Below are 18,603 nucleotides of genomic sequence, written 5' to 3'. Positions count from 1 at the left end.
GATTTCTGAATTTACCCAAAATAAAACCTTGGCCCAAAGGCTGTGAGAGACATTTTACATAAATGAAAAGTTAACAAGTTTATAGAAAGCATTTAACATCCTGAGGAATAGACAGAGCAAATATTTAATGAAATCTTGTCTTAATGTGCCAACAGTTTCAGACTACTAAAATAATATATTAAATTAGTTGGTATACATAATTCTGAAATGAAATAAACACACCAATTCATAAGTATAAAAAAGAAATATAGATTGGCTAAAAGAGCTTTGCTGAAAATTAATTTTGTGGTAGCTGGCATGAGCTTATTCAATGTTAAGATAATATTTTTACTAATTCTTTGAAAATCCATACAATGTTTTAAATCATATTCATTCACTCTTGTTATCATACTTTACATATCAAACAACCTCAGAGTGAAGGAATTTATAAATATTCCAATGACTTTGGGTAGATGGGGCTCAACTGGAGAGATACAGATTCGATTCAGGGCTATGATGTTAGTGCTGACGTCATCTGATGAGTGCACCAGGCCGGATGCCATGATCACTGATCCAGATGCTGGTATATGATGTTATTAGTAATGAAGACAGCACCCTGAGCTATCCAAATGGAGTAATCATTATAGTATTATTCGTTTAGACCCTTGTCTAGGACTGAATACTTGGGATTGGACAAACTATGCAAGAGCAGGCCCTGGAGAAAAATGATTTTCTCTTTCTTGTTAGCCATTGTCTAGGGATGGAACCTTGTGGAATCTCCACCATTCACATTTGCTTTCCAACTGGTGATGCCATCATGTGGATACTGTTCAGGCAAGCATATTGTTGAGATTTGTGGGTAAAGCAGGATGTACATACATGTATAGGTATATCCATCCATCCATATGTATGTGTATATGCTAACAAACTAAAGGTGAGGTCATGAGTGGTGTAGACACAATGTTCACCTATGACATTCTCATATATACATACATACACACATATAATTTTCTTTGTGGGGGGGGGAGAAGAGAGAAGTCAAATGTTAGACTTCTCCTAAGGGGATGTCTGGTGTTCCAAGATACCTATACAGAACCACAAATATATTTGTGGACTCAACCTTGGGAATTTAGAACATTTTCTCATGACTATTACCAACCAAGTTACAAAGTGGAAACCCAATCCAGGGGGCTTTTTGGCAGAGACTGATCTAGAATCCCATTCGTGGAGAATGAGAAAAGTAATAGATGATGAGCATTTTGAAGACAAGCTGACATATTATCCACTTACAGTCTGTGAGCTCAACCCCAGGCTCTTGATAAACATACTCTGTAGTATTTATTCTGACAGGCAGCTGATTATGTCAAGTCTGTCTCTAACCACACTATCAAAGGCTGGCCCTGCACAATATCCAGGTCAGAGAACAACCATGGGAAAGTCAAAACCAAACAAACTTCTCTTTCTAATCATATACATTCACATGTTAATTATATGGGGATGATTAAAATATGATCAAAGACACGATTCTTAAAGTCACTGTTTCATTTTCTTTTTCTTCCCTTCCTCTCTCCCTCCCCTCCTGTCCACCCTCCTCCTTCCTTCTCACCCTCCTCCCTCTTTTTTCACTCTGATCATTTTTTCTTACGTTTATTAGGATGCATTTTAATATCTGTGGGTGAAAGTTGATAAAGAAATATTGACAGACTTGCCTGACCTTTTATTAACTTCTTTCTTTGTCCACAGGATTCTATGAAAACATGAACAATTTTCTCTGTGGCACATTTTCCTTCCTGATTCCCAGCTTGTGGTGAGACTGTGGTGGACATGCATGGGCTCAGCTGGATTAGTTTTTAAATAATATATCAAAGGAACTTAAATATTTAAACATGATTTTTTTAAGCCTATTGTCTTTCCGAAATAATTTTATTTTATTCTGCTAGAATTATGCCCCCCCACCTTACCTATATTTTATGGTAGAAGACTGAGACGGCACTAAAATAGGAATTTTTAATAACAAATAATGGAATGCAAGTAAGTATTCTAAGCAATAACACACGGTGACACACCCACTTCAAACAGAAAATTTAAAATGGTTTCTGGTAAATAACAAAAAACATTTGAGATGCTATTTATACACTCATGAAATAGTCCATTGTTTTCCGTGGAGTGATACATAATGGCTTTTAAAAATAGTATCGAGTCTATTTCATTCTTTTCATCTTCCTTCATTTATACCTCTAAGTTCTACCTCTTAGTTAGAGGTAATTCCTATTACTCAGTATTTGTTCTCATCTAGTGTAAAGCAACTCACTTTCATGATATCAAATACCAAGTCTCTAAAAGGTTTTGAAAACCCAGTCTTCACTCTGCTCTCCTGGCCTTCAGACTTTGTCTATGTTCCTGCAACTTTTCTTACAAAAAAAAATCCATCTCCCTGGACAACTTGTGCCAAACCAAAGCTATCATCTTTCCATCACAGCTGGCATTTCTTTGTTCTTTTCACATTTCTCTTGATAATAATCTATTTTCCCCCATTTCTCAGGAAGGATGATCTGTAATAGTTTTTGGCTCACCCACTCTTGCTCGTCTCTTTAATATCTGCATCTAAGTCACAAAGAGTGTTTGCCTCAAACTCTCAGCCATTCCTTGTCTTTTTCTTAAAAATAGAATTTTTTCTTTGTAGTATCAGGTGTTTCAAAGTCCAAATCATGAAAATTTTAAAATAAAACAGTAATTTACTTTTCCTTGCCTAAGATGCGTTACAACTGCTCATGTCTTGGAATTCCTTCCCTAAGTTCCATGGGGGATATGAGCCAATTAGTATTCTAAAATTGTTTTTCATTCTTTAACAGTGACTCAAAAGGAGTATTCCTTCCTATGTATGTACTGATGTGCGAGGAACTTAAAAGATGTGTGGAAAACTAGTCAACTTATTCATTTTCTACATTTATTAAGAGTGTTATTATCCAAATATTTAGCTGTTTTAAGTAAAGGGTAATTAATGCAAAATTTAAAAAAGTAAAGGGCTATAGCAATGAAAGTAATTTTCCATTATTAGTATTAATATTATTTCATTATGTGTAAAAGCTTTTTACCTACATGGACGTCTCTGCACCAAGTGCATGACTGGTGTATGGAGGTCAGAAGAAGGTACTGGGTCCCCAGAACTGAAGTTACAAATAATTGTGAGCTACCATTTGGGTACTGGACATCAAAGCAGGGTCTTCCACAAGACCTGTCTGTACTCTTAATCTCTGAGCTGTCTCTCCAGCCCCACAAGGAATGTTTTATCTCAAGTTTGATGATTGGTTGAGCTGCATTCCCATGACTACTCCTATATTTACAAATGTATCCCATCATGTCTCACAGGAAAGGTCTCGACATCACCTTTCTCTACATCTACTCTAGTCCCTCCCTAATGCCCCGAGATTGACATTTATCAGAACTCCTTCTTTTGAGCCATCTAGCTTGCTAAGGGTGTCAACTTTGTGTATCTTCACTACATGAAGAGAAAAAAAGGTAACTTTTACAGATAATGGATCTATTGGCTCGACTTTGACAAATATATCATGATGTATTTAGAGGAAATCATCATTTTGCACTTGAACCTATGTACTTGTTAACTATAGTGTAAAATTTTATGACTGATAATATAAAGAAAGAATTCGAGTCAATTGCCATTGGTGTTTGGCTGGTAAGTATCGAATCACGAGCCCTGAAAAAAATAAAAGACTGAATAGAGTATGCTTTATCATTATGTTTGGAGATTTTAGAAATAATATTTATCCTATTCTCATCAACAAAGGAAATAAACTAAGCCAGGCTTGTGACATTTGTAATCCTAGCACTTAGAAGGCTGAGGCAGGAGGATTGTTGAATCCAAGGCGAGAATGACCTACATAGTAAACATAAGATCCACCAGGGATATAAAACTCTATGTCCCACCTCAGAAATCAATAACTCCCAAAGCAAAAAGAAACTATACAAAATATGCATGTGTTCATGCAACAATATGCTAACATTTTTCCCAATTATATTTTACAATACCAGTTCTATAAAACTTGAAACAGATTAGGACTGGGAGATGTCTAACTCAGTAAATTGCTGGCTGTATGAGCATGAGGACCTGAGTTTGGAGTCCTAGCACCCACATGAACAGCTTGGCTCAGCTGGGGTTTGGAAGGGGTTGCAGAGCCAGGTCATTCTACGAGATTTGCTGGCCAGCCAGTCTAGCTGACCAGCGAGCTTCAGGTTCATTCACAGACCATGCTCAGAAATATGGTGTCAGGACATAATTAAACTACTTCAAACATCATCCCACACTGTACTCACACAGCAACAAACCAAAAACAAACAACCCCAAATCACAAAGCTCCTGTACTAAACATTTCATTGAAAAGTAAACTACAACTATAATAAAACTGAAAAGCACATTAGCACCATGTCACATTTTATATCAGAACTCTTTGCAAAAAATAAAGATAATTCTAGAGGAAATTGTATAGCTCTGTGTATTTTTTAGACCTTATACAATCATTAAGTTTAAATAAGGTTGTAAATAAGCCCATTAAATCTTATGAATCTAGAAGGGAGATTTAGAAAGAAACAACTACAATTAGTATAAGCAGCAGAAGAAATCAGAGTATATGTGATATGTTCAATAATTAAATTTTTAAAAAGATACACATTAAGCATCACCAATTAAAATTAAGAGTATAATGTTATCATCATAAGCAGGAAGGAAGCTATGATAGTAATTGGACAGCAAAAATGTATTTGTAATATATATATATATATATATATATATATGTGTGTGTGTGTGTGTGTGTGTGTATCACATATTATATATATGCTAAATACTGAGTGTTACACTTGTTTCTGGGGTAACAAGACTGCAGTAGACTGTATCTCATAATCTAAGTACTCAAACAAGCCATAAAGACTTTAATATCATTGTTTTGAAATCCCATGAAATGACTGTGGAGACAGAGAAATAGAAAAATAATAGAAGCTGCAAAGCCTTTCATTAAAAAGAAGAAAGTTCTACTCTTGACTTTGAGGGAAACCTCTCATATGAAGGGCAAATCAATGCAACATCAATCAAGCTCACACCTGATCATGGATCAGTTGCTGGGGCAGCAGAGTGCAAGATGTCCAGAAGCCTCACCACTGGCAGGTGTGAACAACACCGCTGGCTCGTTTGCAGATGCCCTCATAGATCATGTGGGTAGTGTATATCAAAAGTCAAAAGCAAGAGAGTATCAGTGCTTAAAGAGTCCCTCCTTTGACTTTAAGAGGGACATGCATAGATTGCCATGGGAAGGGAAATAGATAAGATCTCCTAGGTAAACTAGGAAGGGGATGGGGGATGAGAACATGAGGGAACAGGGTGGTCACATAGGGGGAAGGACAGAGAGGGGGAGCAATCAAAGAGTTATCTTGATAGAGGGAGCCATTATGGGGGTTAGGGAGAAACCTGGTACTAGGGAAACTCCCAAGAATGCACAAGGATGTCTCCAGCTAAGACTCCTAGCATTAGTGGAAAGGGTGCCTGAACTGGCCTTCCCCTGTAATCAGACTGCTGGCTACCCTAAGTGTCATACTAGAGCCCTTCATCCAGTACCTGATGGAAGCAGAGGCAGAGACCCACAGCTAGGCACTAGGCCAAGCTCCTGAAGTCCAGTCAAAGAGAGATAGAGGAGGGATTGTATGAGTGGTGGGGGCAGGGAGGGAGGGTGTCAAGATCATGATGGAGAAACCCCACAGAGATAGTTGAACCAAGAGAGTAAGAGCTCATGGGCTCTGGACTGATGGCTGGGGAACCTGCATGGGACCAAAGAAGGACCTCTGAATGTTGGCAATTGTTGTGTGGCTTGGTCTGTTTGTGGGGCCCCTGGCAGTAGGACCAGTATTTATCCCTGGTTCATTAACTGGCTTTTTGGAGCACATTCTTTATGGTGGAATACCTTGCTTGGTCTTGACGCAGGGGGAAAGGGCTTAGTTCTGCCTCAACTTGATGTTCCAGAATTTGTTGACTCCCAATGGGAGACCTTACTCTCTTTGAGCAGTGGATAGCGGGCAGTAGCGTAGGGGTGGGGGGTCGGAGGAGGGGAGGGAGAACTATGGTTGGTATGTAAAATTTAAAAAAAATTTAAAAATGAGTCCCTCCTTTTCCTGAACAATTAGGCATTTTAAGGGAGTTGAGCGATTAGTGACCACCATGAGCTCTGTGGGATTTTGGGTAAAGGAGGAGTAGGACACATAAGACTATTAGGATGAGGAAAGGAAGCCAAGTCACAAGCTTGGAGTGTAGATGGGCCTCCAGTGGTACAGCCAGGATGGAGACCCTTGCATGGTGGCTTCTCTGGCTTAAGCCTAAACAAAATGGCCAAAGCAGTTTTCTCACATTTGTGACACATAATAATTTTCTTAGGGCAAAACAATAATTTTAGAAACAGGACTTTGAAAGCAATGTTATGAAGAATTAAGGGTGTATGTGCTTCACACCTTAAAGCCAAAAAATATTTTCTCAAAACCTTTTAAGTGTCATGGTACTGACTTTTAAGACAACATTTGGGGAAATGCATGAATATAAAACAATATGTGATTGGTGAAAAATTGTGGCACATTCACTGGTATCAAACTATATAAATTCATTAAGATTGATCTTAAAAATATAGCATAGAAAAAAAGTGCAATGCAAAACTTACTGTACTCAGGCAACCATACTGCTCTGTATTGATAGTTGAAAACACAAAAGCTTGCACACAAATGTTTATTGCAACAGCTTTATTAATAATTGCCCAGGTTTGTAGGCAACCAAAATGCACTTCTAGTGGTGAATGTATAAACTGTGGTATATCCAAATTAAAAAAAAAATATTATTTACCACTTAAAAATAATGATGTTTTAACCCATGGAAAGTGACAGAAGGACCCCTGGTTAGCATTACTTACTGAAAAGTCAATCTGAAAGGCTGAGTAGTTAATAACTAACCATACAAAACCTGGAAAAGTTGAGCAATGGCAAGGAAGGCCACTGGTTGCCATGGCTGGGTAGGAGAAGGACTGAAGAGGTAGACCAGTGAAGAACTGAGACTTTTAAAATACTCTGTATGATAAAATAAGGGCAGTGCCTTTGTAATTTTTACAAGCTTGGACTCTGTAAGATCAGGAGTGAAGTGGAATAAAAAAAGTAGCCTTTCCCACTGAATGATATGTCGATGTAGGTTCAACCATTTTAACATATGTTATCATTCCGGGCAGAAAATGTGGAAGAGGAGCACTATGCACAGATTGGAGAAAAGATAAGTGAGAAATATATATGTTCCTCTCAGTCCAGCTATGGAACCCCAAACTGCAGTAAACCAATTGAAGTAAATATTAACTAAAAATTACAAAGTTTGATACCTTGAAAACACCAATAAATAACCAGTGAACTCAAATGATATAACTTAAAAACCTAACAGAAATTATTGCTTGTCTTCTTTTATTTTACTTCTACAGTAAATTTGTGTAGTTTGCATAATTAAAAACAAGCATTTAAAACAATAAATGAAAGGAACCATTATCCTAAAGATGAAGGTACAAAGAAAAGGGCTGATTTATCAAATTATACACTACTGATGTACGGTTCTACATTGCCCAATGTGTTAATATTATACTTACAAATATTTTGAAGAACAAAATTATGGTGAAAATGAAATTAGAGGCTAAAAGACACTTTATAAACTTTAAGTGAGTAATTATTTGAGGAAGCAAACTCTTTCAAATTACACATTAAGTAATAGATTCCATAAAATCAAAACCATAAAAGACAATAAAAATAAGAACAAAAATGATATAAACTTGAAGATAGGTGTATTTTCTAAGCATGAAACCAAATATTCAAGAAGCCTTGTTATTTTTTTATTTAACAGAATCTCAAGTAGCTCATGCTACCCTGGAATTTGTTAAGTGGCAGAGGAAACCTTGGACTTTTTATTCTTTGCTCTCTTGTTCTGAAATTGCTAGGATACCCACGATATCTGATTTATAATAAAAATTTGAGTTAAAACTACAGTCAGATCTACTCAGATTTTCAAGCTGTCAAGATTTAAATGAAAGATAATAATTTCTGGTGAGAGCTTAGAGAAATTGATCATCTCAGTCCCTGATGGGGCAATGTAAATTGGAAAAATCTTTCTAGGGAGTGATTGAGAACAGAATAAGTAAAAAAAATCCTTAAAATATGCATATCCTTTGATCCAGCCATTTCACTGCTAAGAACTGATTTTGTGCTGGAGGTGTGTTTGCAAAGATAAGAATTAATATATCTTTGTTGTTCATAGCATTAAAAAAAATCTGAAAACAAACTGTTTACTAGAAAGCGAACCATGTCATTACCTTTTGATATATACCTTTGAAACAATATTAGGAAGCTATTAAAATCATCTGTTGTAAATAGCTTTATTCTTAGCCAAACATATACAGCAAACAAATTCTAAGCAAACAAAGTAGCAGACTGTTGCCAAGGTTGGCTCTCAACTCTGCCTCTTACATATCTTTATTTGAGTAAGGTCTTCACCTTTATGATTCTGACTTCTGTCACCTGACACAGAGGTGATATTAACTCTTTCATCAAATTGTTCTAAGAAATGAACTGCTTAAAAAATTTAAAGAACGCTACCTAGATATCAATTGACAAAAATAGTCTTAGAAGTGGCATATATTTGTTCTAGTGAATTACTTTTATCATCATCATCCTTCCTATTAAGGATATTAGGTGATTCTTAAATGTACAAATCTGAGCATATTTACTTTGCAGATATTCATACCCACTGTAAAAAGTAAACAGAGATTCCTGGTGTATGGGCTCAGATGGTGATCACCCCCCCCCCATTAGGATACCTTTCCTGGGCACTTTTGCTGGGCTAATTTTGACTCATGTTTGGTTTATGTCCTCAAATGGTCCTCATTTCCACAGTACTATAACCTTCTTGTCTAGACCACAATTAGTCTTCAAAACTCATGAATCAAGCTTCCATTATAATCTTCCCCATTCTAGACCATGTGAAAAATATAGCAATGATAGACATGTAGCTTGCTAGCTAACTAGATACATGATGACAAACAAATAGATGTATAATTTATAGATATGTGATAAATATATAGACCAATGGATAGATTCCTAGATAGATGATAGATATGACATTGAATTCTGTAGAAGATTTTTTCTAGGTTTTTATTTACTATATGTAAGTATATTTACTATATACTTTTCTAATTATATGACTATCTAGTTACCCAGTGAACCATCACCAAGGGAAGACACAATGTGCTCTCTCTTATGAATGCTCTTAACACTCAATATGAATTATTTACATACAAATTTACCATGCATTTACCAAATGAATGTAAAACACTATTACATCCATGTGCATTCATGCCTATAGTATTGATGGTACAATTGCAGGTTTATGAGTGTCTCAAAAGGCTTCTACACCATTTCTTATAGACATGAAGAGCCTAGAATCATAAGGTACCAAGAATCAATTGGAAAATTGTGAAATAAGACACGTCCCTAAGATCTATGTCACACAGCTCCTGTCTCAACACAGTCTTACTCTATTTCTGAACTGTACTTTCATTCTTGTACCAAGAGCTAAGGTGGAGAGCGTTTCAGAAATATGTGAGCAGTCGCATTAGTTCCCAGACTGTCTGAGGGTTTAGAAAGTCAGAAAACAGTCTCAGAATAATCAAACTTTTTTCGTCATCATTCCTTCAGATAATTTGATGTTCTGTGTCTCTGTAGAGACTCTGGGGACACCAGAGTTTGGCAAAAGCTGATTAACACTCCAAAAAGAGTCCTGATGCACCTCTCAGAGTAACTGCAAAAAACTTCCCATTTATCTGAACTAGGTGAACACTATCAGAGCACATTATGTTCATTTAGGACACAATGGAAGGTAACACTTTAGCTCTGAATTAGAAAGCTGGTCACAAGTCTAATATTTTCTAAAGCTGTATCATTTTTGAGGAAGTAAAGAAAAATTGCATGTTTTTTTTTCCTTTCAAAAGAATCGAACGGAGGTTTTTATTGTGATTTCTAGGTAGCTAGAATGTGGTTATGGTGTTGAAGAACAAATGAAGTTCATGTGGTTGAGAAGGCATGGGGCAGGTTTCAAACAGGAGAACTGAGGACTTCATTACCCTCTTTTATGATGTAAGGAGGGAAATATATGTAGAGCAAACAAACGAGTAAATATAAATGAAGAGAGGAGTTGTGTAAACTGTGGTCCCTGTGAACTGTAATTAGGGACCAGTGAATGTGTACATATGTGCATGCATCCATCAATCTGTTTTCTCATTCTTAAAAATGTATTTTATGGAGACCCCAGTGGTCAAGGTTCTACCTCAAGGTTATTAAGGCAAAATGAAGAAGTGTGATACATGGTCCCTCAGTTTACAGAACTTGCTATCTTGCAAACTAAGGGGTTTGTCATACAGCATCACTCATTTATTAGGAACTGAGAAGGAAGCACTAGTCCTAACTAGTTTGGTGATATTTGGGAAAATGCAAAAAATAGTTGTCTTCACCTAGAACACTCCCATTTTTTTGTCTAAGAACTTATGTTATCTCCCAGGGAGAAATGTGAGCACCATTGGGACATCTCCCACATGTCACCACACTATGTCTCCTAAAGCGAAAACAGTTGAACTCACATCACAGTGCTGTGTGTGTTGTATCTGCCACAGTAGATGTGCAGCATACATTTTAGTGGAAGATTGTGTTGCTTTATGTCTTCCTTGAACCCGTCCCATTGGCTTTGTGTTTTTACAAGTTTTTGTTTAAAGTTTTTTGATTTGAATATATTAATTATACATGATAATTGGTTTCATTGTGGCATTTTCTACACCTGTATTTTGTATTTTGATCATAATGCTCCCATACTTTCCTTTCTGATCTCCCCCTGACTCCTTCTGCAGCCAGTCCCCTGACAGTAGTATCTGTTTCAATCAGTTTCCTTGCCAGGTGGTGGTGGTGCATGCCTTTAATCCCAGCACTCAGGAGGCAAGTGGATTTCTGTGAGTTCGAGGCCAGCCTGGTCTACATAGTGAGTCCCAGGGCAGTCAGGGTTACCCAGAGAAACCCAATCTCAAAAACAAACAAACAAACAAACAAACACATCCATCAGTTTCATTAAGGTTGATTATTATAAGACCATGAATGTGGGGTTATTTACACAGGACCATGGGAACCTTGAGAGTGGTTAAACCCCCACAGAAAGTAGAAAATGTTTCTCCTGCTCCAGTAACCATGGTAACAACTATTTATAAATCCTCAGAGAGAGGAGGACCTCCTGAGTTCCTTGCTCTTCCATGACACAATTTTAACTGGCCCGTTCTTACCAGGCTGTGTGCAGTTCATCATAAGCAGTGAGTACTCAAGTGTGCAACATCCATGTCGTGATGAGAAGGCAGTTTCACGACACTCAACCCCTTGCTCTTGCTCTTATGGTCTTTCCACTCTCTCTTCCATAACGTGCCCCATGGCTCTGCTTTTTAATCCCTCCTTTTCCAGATTTTGGTGAGCTCTGACTCTCATACTAGCCGCTGTTTTCCCCATTTCCAGTGTCTCCTTTTATTCTTGACGGTGTAACCACAAGTAATCCCTTCTTGTTTCTCTGTTAACTTCAGCCTCCCTGCAACTTACATATCCTGTGTTCCACATGAATTCGCTTGACTCTGTTTCGCTCTGTTTTGTTTAACAATCTAATTATTAATTAATTAATTAGCCTAATTCCAACATTCAATAGTTAATCTAATCCCAACATCCAAGAGGCTGAGATAAGAGGATTTCTGAGAGTCGTAAGTCATCCTGGGCTACATAGAGGGAGCAGAGAGTCCGAGGCTGGCCTGTGTTATAGAAACCCTGTCCAAAAAGAATTTTACCAGCACAGTCTGTAGAGACAAAGCCATGTGTATTTTTCATTCACTTTGATTTCCAGGCAGTTAGAGAGTTATTAAGCAACAAACGCTCCTCCATGAGACTCTGATACACGGAGACGTTCTCTGACATGCACAGGACTACTTCTCTCCTGAAGAACCCTTGAGGATCTCCTCACCTCCTAAACTTATCCTGGGGTTAGGATTTCAGGTAGAAATCGTGGACAGTCACTCAAACAGCTAGCTGGGAGGACTTTGCTGGCAGCCATTGGTGATATGGCATATGAATTTTGACAAGTCACTAAGTACCTCTTTTGTATTTCTCTTTCAGATATTAAAAAAGTACAACCTCACTCAAAGGGAGCCATACGGAAAGAACAGCTCTCTCAGAATTAAATAATTCAGAAAATTTGGTAAATAATTGTACTTATCCATTGCATAGCTAGCTAATGATCTGCAGAGCTCGGCAAGGTAAAATTAAAGAAAAATTAATCTACAAAGTGCATGTTCCTTTTCCATCATGGATTAGGGGATATTATCCCAGGAGTTATACAACTGCATAAAAATGTTGACATAGCTTACACTATAGACTTGTACTCATTTTAAAGAGATAACCTGACTCCATCCCTCCACTGTGGCAAGCAGAGGGAATCTCACGATCAATCCTGACTTCATAAGTAAAGACATGCTTCCACACAACTCAACACAAAGGAAGGGGCAATAGGAGAAGAAGGGATAAAGGCATCCAGGTTGGCAGCTAACCAAACTGTCTCAGTCTCCTCATGGCTCTTGTGCTTTGTTCTTCTCATTATACATTTCAAGTTTTCTCAAATTAACATAAGAGAATCCCTACTATTTCTGCAATGTTTATATTCTTGTGAAAATATATCCCTATAGCTTTCACTTTCCCAGGATTTTCTTAAAACTTTGTTACCAGTGTCTACTACACACATAAAGGATGTTTCTGCACTAAATTCCATTCTCTATGACATTCTTGGGGTGAATTTTATATACTTCACAAGGTCTAGGGATGATATCTGTAGTAAATGAATGAATCTATCAGTCAGATGAAGAACCGAGCTTGGATAAAATTGTGAAGCTCTGGGCTGGAGAGAGGTTTCAGTGGTAAAGAACACTGATTGATTTTGCAGAGAATCTGGGTTTGGGTTCTACCATCCACGTCATGTGGCTCACAACTACCTTTAACTAAAGATCCAGGGGACCTAATACCTTCTGGCCCTTGTAAGCACCTGCATACACATGGTGCACATAAACTCATGCACATGCAATATATATATATATATATATATATATATATATATATATATATACATATATATATATGGCTTTCTTAGAGGTTTCTGAGCAGTGTCCTTTCTACCTGAACCACACTGAAGCATCATTCATGTGCTTCAGATGTAAGTTCCAGATACCATGTGGCACAGAAGCCAGGGAATCTGCATGCTCACCCCTAATTGTACCTTTTAAGATTTATTCCTGGGACACAGCATCTCTCAAAGGTCACTTTTTGTCATTGCCTTGATTCACTTTACTTCTGTGCCCATGAGCAATGTGGCTTTTACATGGCCCTGAGGCACCAAGTTTGAAGGGGACACAAGTGATGTGCCCTCTGAACGATAGCTGTGCTGAAAGCATGGCTGGCTGATTTCAGACGAAGTGCCACAGTTTTCCCATGCATCATCACTGGCCTGATCTGCCCTGTCACATTATTTTTCCTAATATTGTAGTGTTATATTACGTCATGCCATCTGAGCTAACAATGAGACAAACTATTTCCATAGAAGTAGACACAGATCGCCACAAATGCAATACCCCTTGGTTCTAAGACAGTCTTAGGAGACACACCAGATGGATCTTATAGCACTGAGTCCCCAAGCCACCAGCCACCAAATACAATATAATGTACTTTTTCTTGATTTTTGGAAATTGTGTGGTAACATCTAGAGAAACGACCCCATCAAAACCAAATTTTGAACTGCAGTGGTCTGTCAAGGCAGCCTCTCTCAACATGTGGCTCCTTCCTGCTAGCAGGAGGAGTTGTCTTGGATCATGCCTTGACACTTTCACACCAGCCAAGATTGCAGGAGTATCTTTATAGCTTTGAAAAAAAGTCCTTACATGTAAAAAGACAAGCCTGTCTGGGGCTTGCCACCTTCATCCATATTTAGAGCCAGAAAAAGTTTCTCTTTTGGTTGCCTGTGGAAGACTTACTTGCTCTTCCCTCAATGTCTAGAATTGCTAAATCAATTTTTTTTTCTGATCTCATTTGAATGTCTAGACATGTGTGGGTTACTGAATCTAAATGATGTGAAACGTCTAGCTAATGTCTTCCTCGAGCCTAATTCGTCCCATAGATTAAGGATGATGTCACGAATTATGAAAGCAAACCCTCTGCACCATAGATGCTGGAGAGGAACCGGGAAGTGCAAGAGCTATAATTACTAACACAACTGTCCAACAGATGGAGCAGGGAAGAGGCATGGCTCACAAGAGAACAGCTGCTGACCAATTTATCCTGCTGCTATTTAGGGGCCACGAGGACACAAAAGAAGCACGGAGTGAGAGAAAGCGATCATAATATTGAAAAGCCCTAATTACGCCTCTTCTCAGGGAACATTTATTTACATGAAAATATTTTACATTCACAGGTACTTATCAATTTTCCTTCATTTGAAATTCAGGGTATTTTGAGAATGTTTGATTCTATTAGCAATTGTTATTAAGTGATATTTTAAAAGAAATTTTTGTGATGCCACGGCCCATGGGAGGAGGCAGTGTCTGCAAAAGTGGAAGTAGAGAGAAAGCTTCCTTCTCCCCTTTGCTCCTTGCAGGAGCAAATTAGTGGAAGGACTGTCGGGTGGGATAGATCTTTTCCAGGGGTGAGGGTCTGAGTCTGCCAGAAGCCTTTGCAAATTATTTGCTGGTTTTTTTTTTAACAAGTATCCTCCTTAGTCATGGGAAAGGGAGGGGGGAAAAAAGCCAATTCCCTTCCAGCCCATATTTAACCATCGTATTTGTGCATATTATTGCAGCTTTTCTGAAAGGGCTCAGAGTGAGCTGCCAGGCTGCCAGGGATTGAATCGAAAGCCCCCTAACAGTTAAAGTGTCCATTAGCTGCTCCTCAGTTATCATCCATCAGAAAGAAGAAGGGATGGGAGCCCCGGGCAGATTTCTAACTAGCCTAATGAGGAGCGAGATTCTGGGAGCAGAAAAAGTTCATTTGCTGCATTTCCAGCAAGGAGTCACTTCAATATTGCTTCTAGGAAACACTGACAGGCTTTGTTGGTAAGAAATCATTATGCCGAGAAAGAAATGGGATATTGTTATATGAGGTTTTTAAAGAAAATTCATTTTGATAGATGTCTAACTGTGCATTCAATTAAATTCCCTTCTCTCTCTTAAAAAGTAGATGTCAGGTAATTGTACTCAAGTTCTGTAAGCTGAAAAGTGTTATCCTTTCCTTCTGGTTATTAAAATTTCTTTATCAATATGTGTCTTTCTTGTCTTTATCTTTTGACTGTGGGGGGCCCTCAGTAAAAATACTCACAATCCTCTCCTCCTTGCCCATGAATTTGTGTCTGCCTCCCAGAGAGATGAGTGAGGACTTCGGCTTTGCTGGGTAGGAATTGGCTTCTATGTTTAAATTATGGAAACTCTCTGCTCCGACCTCTTCTGTTTTTTTTTTTTTCTTAAAAATAACTTACCTATGTGACTACTTTTATCTTGGTGTGCCTGCCAGGTGAGTATGTGTGTAGGTCAACATATACACGTGCATGTACAGGTATGCAGAGACCAGAAGACAACCTTGGATATCATTTCTCCGGAATGTACACTTAATCTGCTTGACTCTTTTTCCCCACCCAGAGCTCACTTCATTTATTTTTTTTTAAATATGGTGCATTGATGAATGCATATCGCATTTATATCCACTCGGTTTCCATTTCTGGCTTGCCCAGGCCCATCCATGACCATAGTTCTCTCTCTTTTGAAATGAGGCCTCTCACTGGTCTGTAGCTGGCTAGACAGTGAGCCTCAGGGATTAGTCTGTCTCTACATCCCCAGCACTGGCATTCCCAGTGCATCACAGTGAACCTGGCCATACCATGCATCTGCCCCACTGATTTCTATTTATCCTAACATTTCATCAAATTTCTAAGAACTCACCCTTACTCACATAGGTTTGTCAATTAAATTATTCCATTTTAAAAACAATACAACGTCGCCTCTAAAACACCTAGGCATCCAAATGGTTGTGGCGGCTCATATGGACCAATCAGCTACTCTTGGTACTTATTCAGTTTCCAGTAATTGTGTCCAAGTATTTATTTCTTCCTTTAAAAAAAAGTTTCCTTTTTAACTGAGCACAAGTGTGTGTGTGTGTGTGTGTGTGTGTGTGTGTGTGTGTGTGTGTGTTGTATTATGACAGCAGTGTCAGCAAAGGCCAGAAGAGGGCATTGGATCCTTTGGGGCTGTAGCTGGAGGCAGTTGTGATAGGCCAGATGTTGCTGGGAACTGAATTTGAGTCTTCTGCAAGAGCAACCCTCCTTGTTAAGCATTGTGCCTTCTTTCTGCCTCTGTACCCAAGTATTTCTAATTAATCAGACACATAGTTTTAGAGTCACAATCATTCATTATTCCACTTTCACTCACATTCATCAGAGCAGCCCAAAGTATTCCAAGTCAAACTTGCCAAGCCATGAAGAGTTCTTCCTCACGACATTGCAATATTGATCTTATCCTCCCCCTCCCTCTTTGTCATCTAGTTTACCCTGTCTTATCTAACGCATCAGTACTTTATGGGCTTTCCTTAATACCCATGTGTGTCCAGATCAGATAAATACAGGCCTGGAAGCCCTGTTCATTTTGTTAAGATAAACCTCAACGACAGGACTGTCATAAAACTAGAAATTCTGACGACAACACTGACTACTTGCTCTAACAAATCTCTTAGCAATAAAACTATTTAAAACATAGTCAATATCTATGTTCCAAGAGTTGGCACATACTTTTCTGTCAGCATATACCAACTTCCCACTTGTTCTAGCTATCCAGCACTATTTTTATGGGCCAAACTGCTTTATTTGTCTTCCTCAACTCATATTCTCTACTGCAAATGGAACATTCTCATTCTCAACTATTTGCTCCATCAAGATCTTAATCTGCTTTTAGACTTCCTTTTAAATTCCAGTCACACTGTGTAGCCTTTCTGATTCTCCAACCAACCATGATCTCTCACTTCTCTGAGAGGTAGAACTTAATAGCACTTGATGGGCATGTCAAGTAGAGTAAAATGAAGAGTAATAGTGGGTCTCAATTTCCACACCAGTGAGCCTCCGGAAACCCTTCTTTCCAGTTCTCACCCTTTGTGAACAAAAGGTCTTCGGAGTAATCGTGGTTAGAAGAAGAAAATAAAGCACAGTTTGAGAATGTGTTAACTCATGGGAATGAGATTTCAAAAAGGCTCTAGTGGTCTGCTAGGCAATTCATGCCAGTGACCAGATCATGATCACGTGGTACACCCCTCTCCTGCTCTGCCGTATTGTCTCCCAGAGGAACTGATATGTACAGGAAAGCTTCCACTTAGTAAAGCAAGGACACTGTGCTTTACACGGGTTAAGTGGGTGGTGTTCTGAGTTAGCTTTCAGTCATTTTGGATTTTTCCCTGTAAAAATAGAAGCTTTGCGACTGAGGTTGGGAAGACAGTTCCAAGAAGATCACCTGTGCTGCTCTTGCAGAGGAACCGAGTTCAAGGTGCCTCACACATTCCAACTCCAGGGCATCCAGTGCCCTCTTCACACACAACTGCACTCACACGTGCACAGATATACAAATATGCACATTGTTTAAAAAACACATATAAATCCTAAAAAAATAAGCTTTGTTACCAAGCTATTTTTTGTTTTGAATTTCCTATTTGTCCATCCTCTGCTTAAGGATTTCTGGGTGAGCCAATGCTATGGATTGTGACTAATACTTCTCTTCATGCCCAGTCTTCAGGAAGAGACAGAGAAGCGTTTGATAAATATTTACTGAATTCAAGTCTCCACTGCCAAGTCACTTCTTACATGTCTAATATTAAATCTTACTAACCCCTCATCAACAATGCACAGCACTCCTTGTAAACACCATTGGGCTTTCTTTCCTTTTAAGGTAACTACAAAAAAATCACAGCATGATATCCACTGCTAAGGCTTAAGATGTAGAATTTTTCCTTATACTGTTATAACATATGCCTCCAAGGACAGTGGCTCATTCTTATCATCAGACAGTTGGACACTCTCAAGAAAGCTTGTTGGACATTTGAAGATAGTTTGCATTATTATTGTACTTTCAGATGAACAGAATGAACACATAAGAGGATGATATTCACTGATTGACACATGTGGAAAAGGTCAGCATGAAGAATCTAAGCACTCCAGCTCCTTCTCATTTGGAACAAGGGAAATTGAAACTCTTGTTCATCCCCAAGACCAAGGAAAAGTAGTTTGAAGAAGTTTGTACTCTGAAAGCCTTTGCCTGCCATTACACCATGAATCTTTACAACCTAACAAATGTCCCACTACTATCTTGTTACCTTAATTTCTGAAAATATTGCAAGATGAGTTTTACTGTAATTATTTTTTTCTATTTATTCTCTCTCTCTCATGTATGAGTTTATGCCTGTGAATGATATGTG

At 38.3% G+C, this 18,603-nt stretch overlaps 1 long non-coding RNA gene across 1 annotated transcript; it reads left to right on the top strand.

Moving 5' to 3' along the window:
• Positions 1 to 1,719: 1,719 nt before the first annotated feature.
• LOC121825141 (uncharacterized) lies at positions 1,720 to 14,576 on the top strand. The gene is made up of 3 exons (XR_006067266.2): positions 1,720 to 1,786; positions 12,238 to 12,319; positions 14,457 to 14,576. It is a non-coding gene; the product is annotated as an uncharacterized LOC121825141 (long non-coding RNA).
• Positions 14,577 to 18,603: the final 4,027 nt, after the last annotated feature.

This window comes from Peromyscus maniculatus, chromosome 22 (assembly GCF_049852395.1).
Source record: "Peromyscus maniculatus bairdii isolate BWxNUB_F1_BW_parent chromosome 22, HU_Pman_BW_mat_3.1, whole genome shotgun sequence".
Classification (NCBI taxonomy): Eukaryota; Metazoa; Chordata; class Mammalia; order Rodentia; family Cricetidae; genus Peromyscus; species Peromyscus maniculatus.
This window is presented reverse-complemented; position numbering and strand designations above follow the sequence as displayed.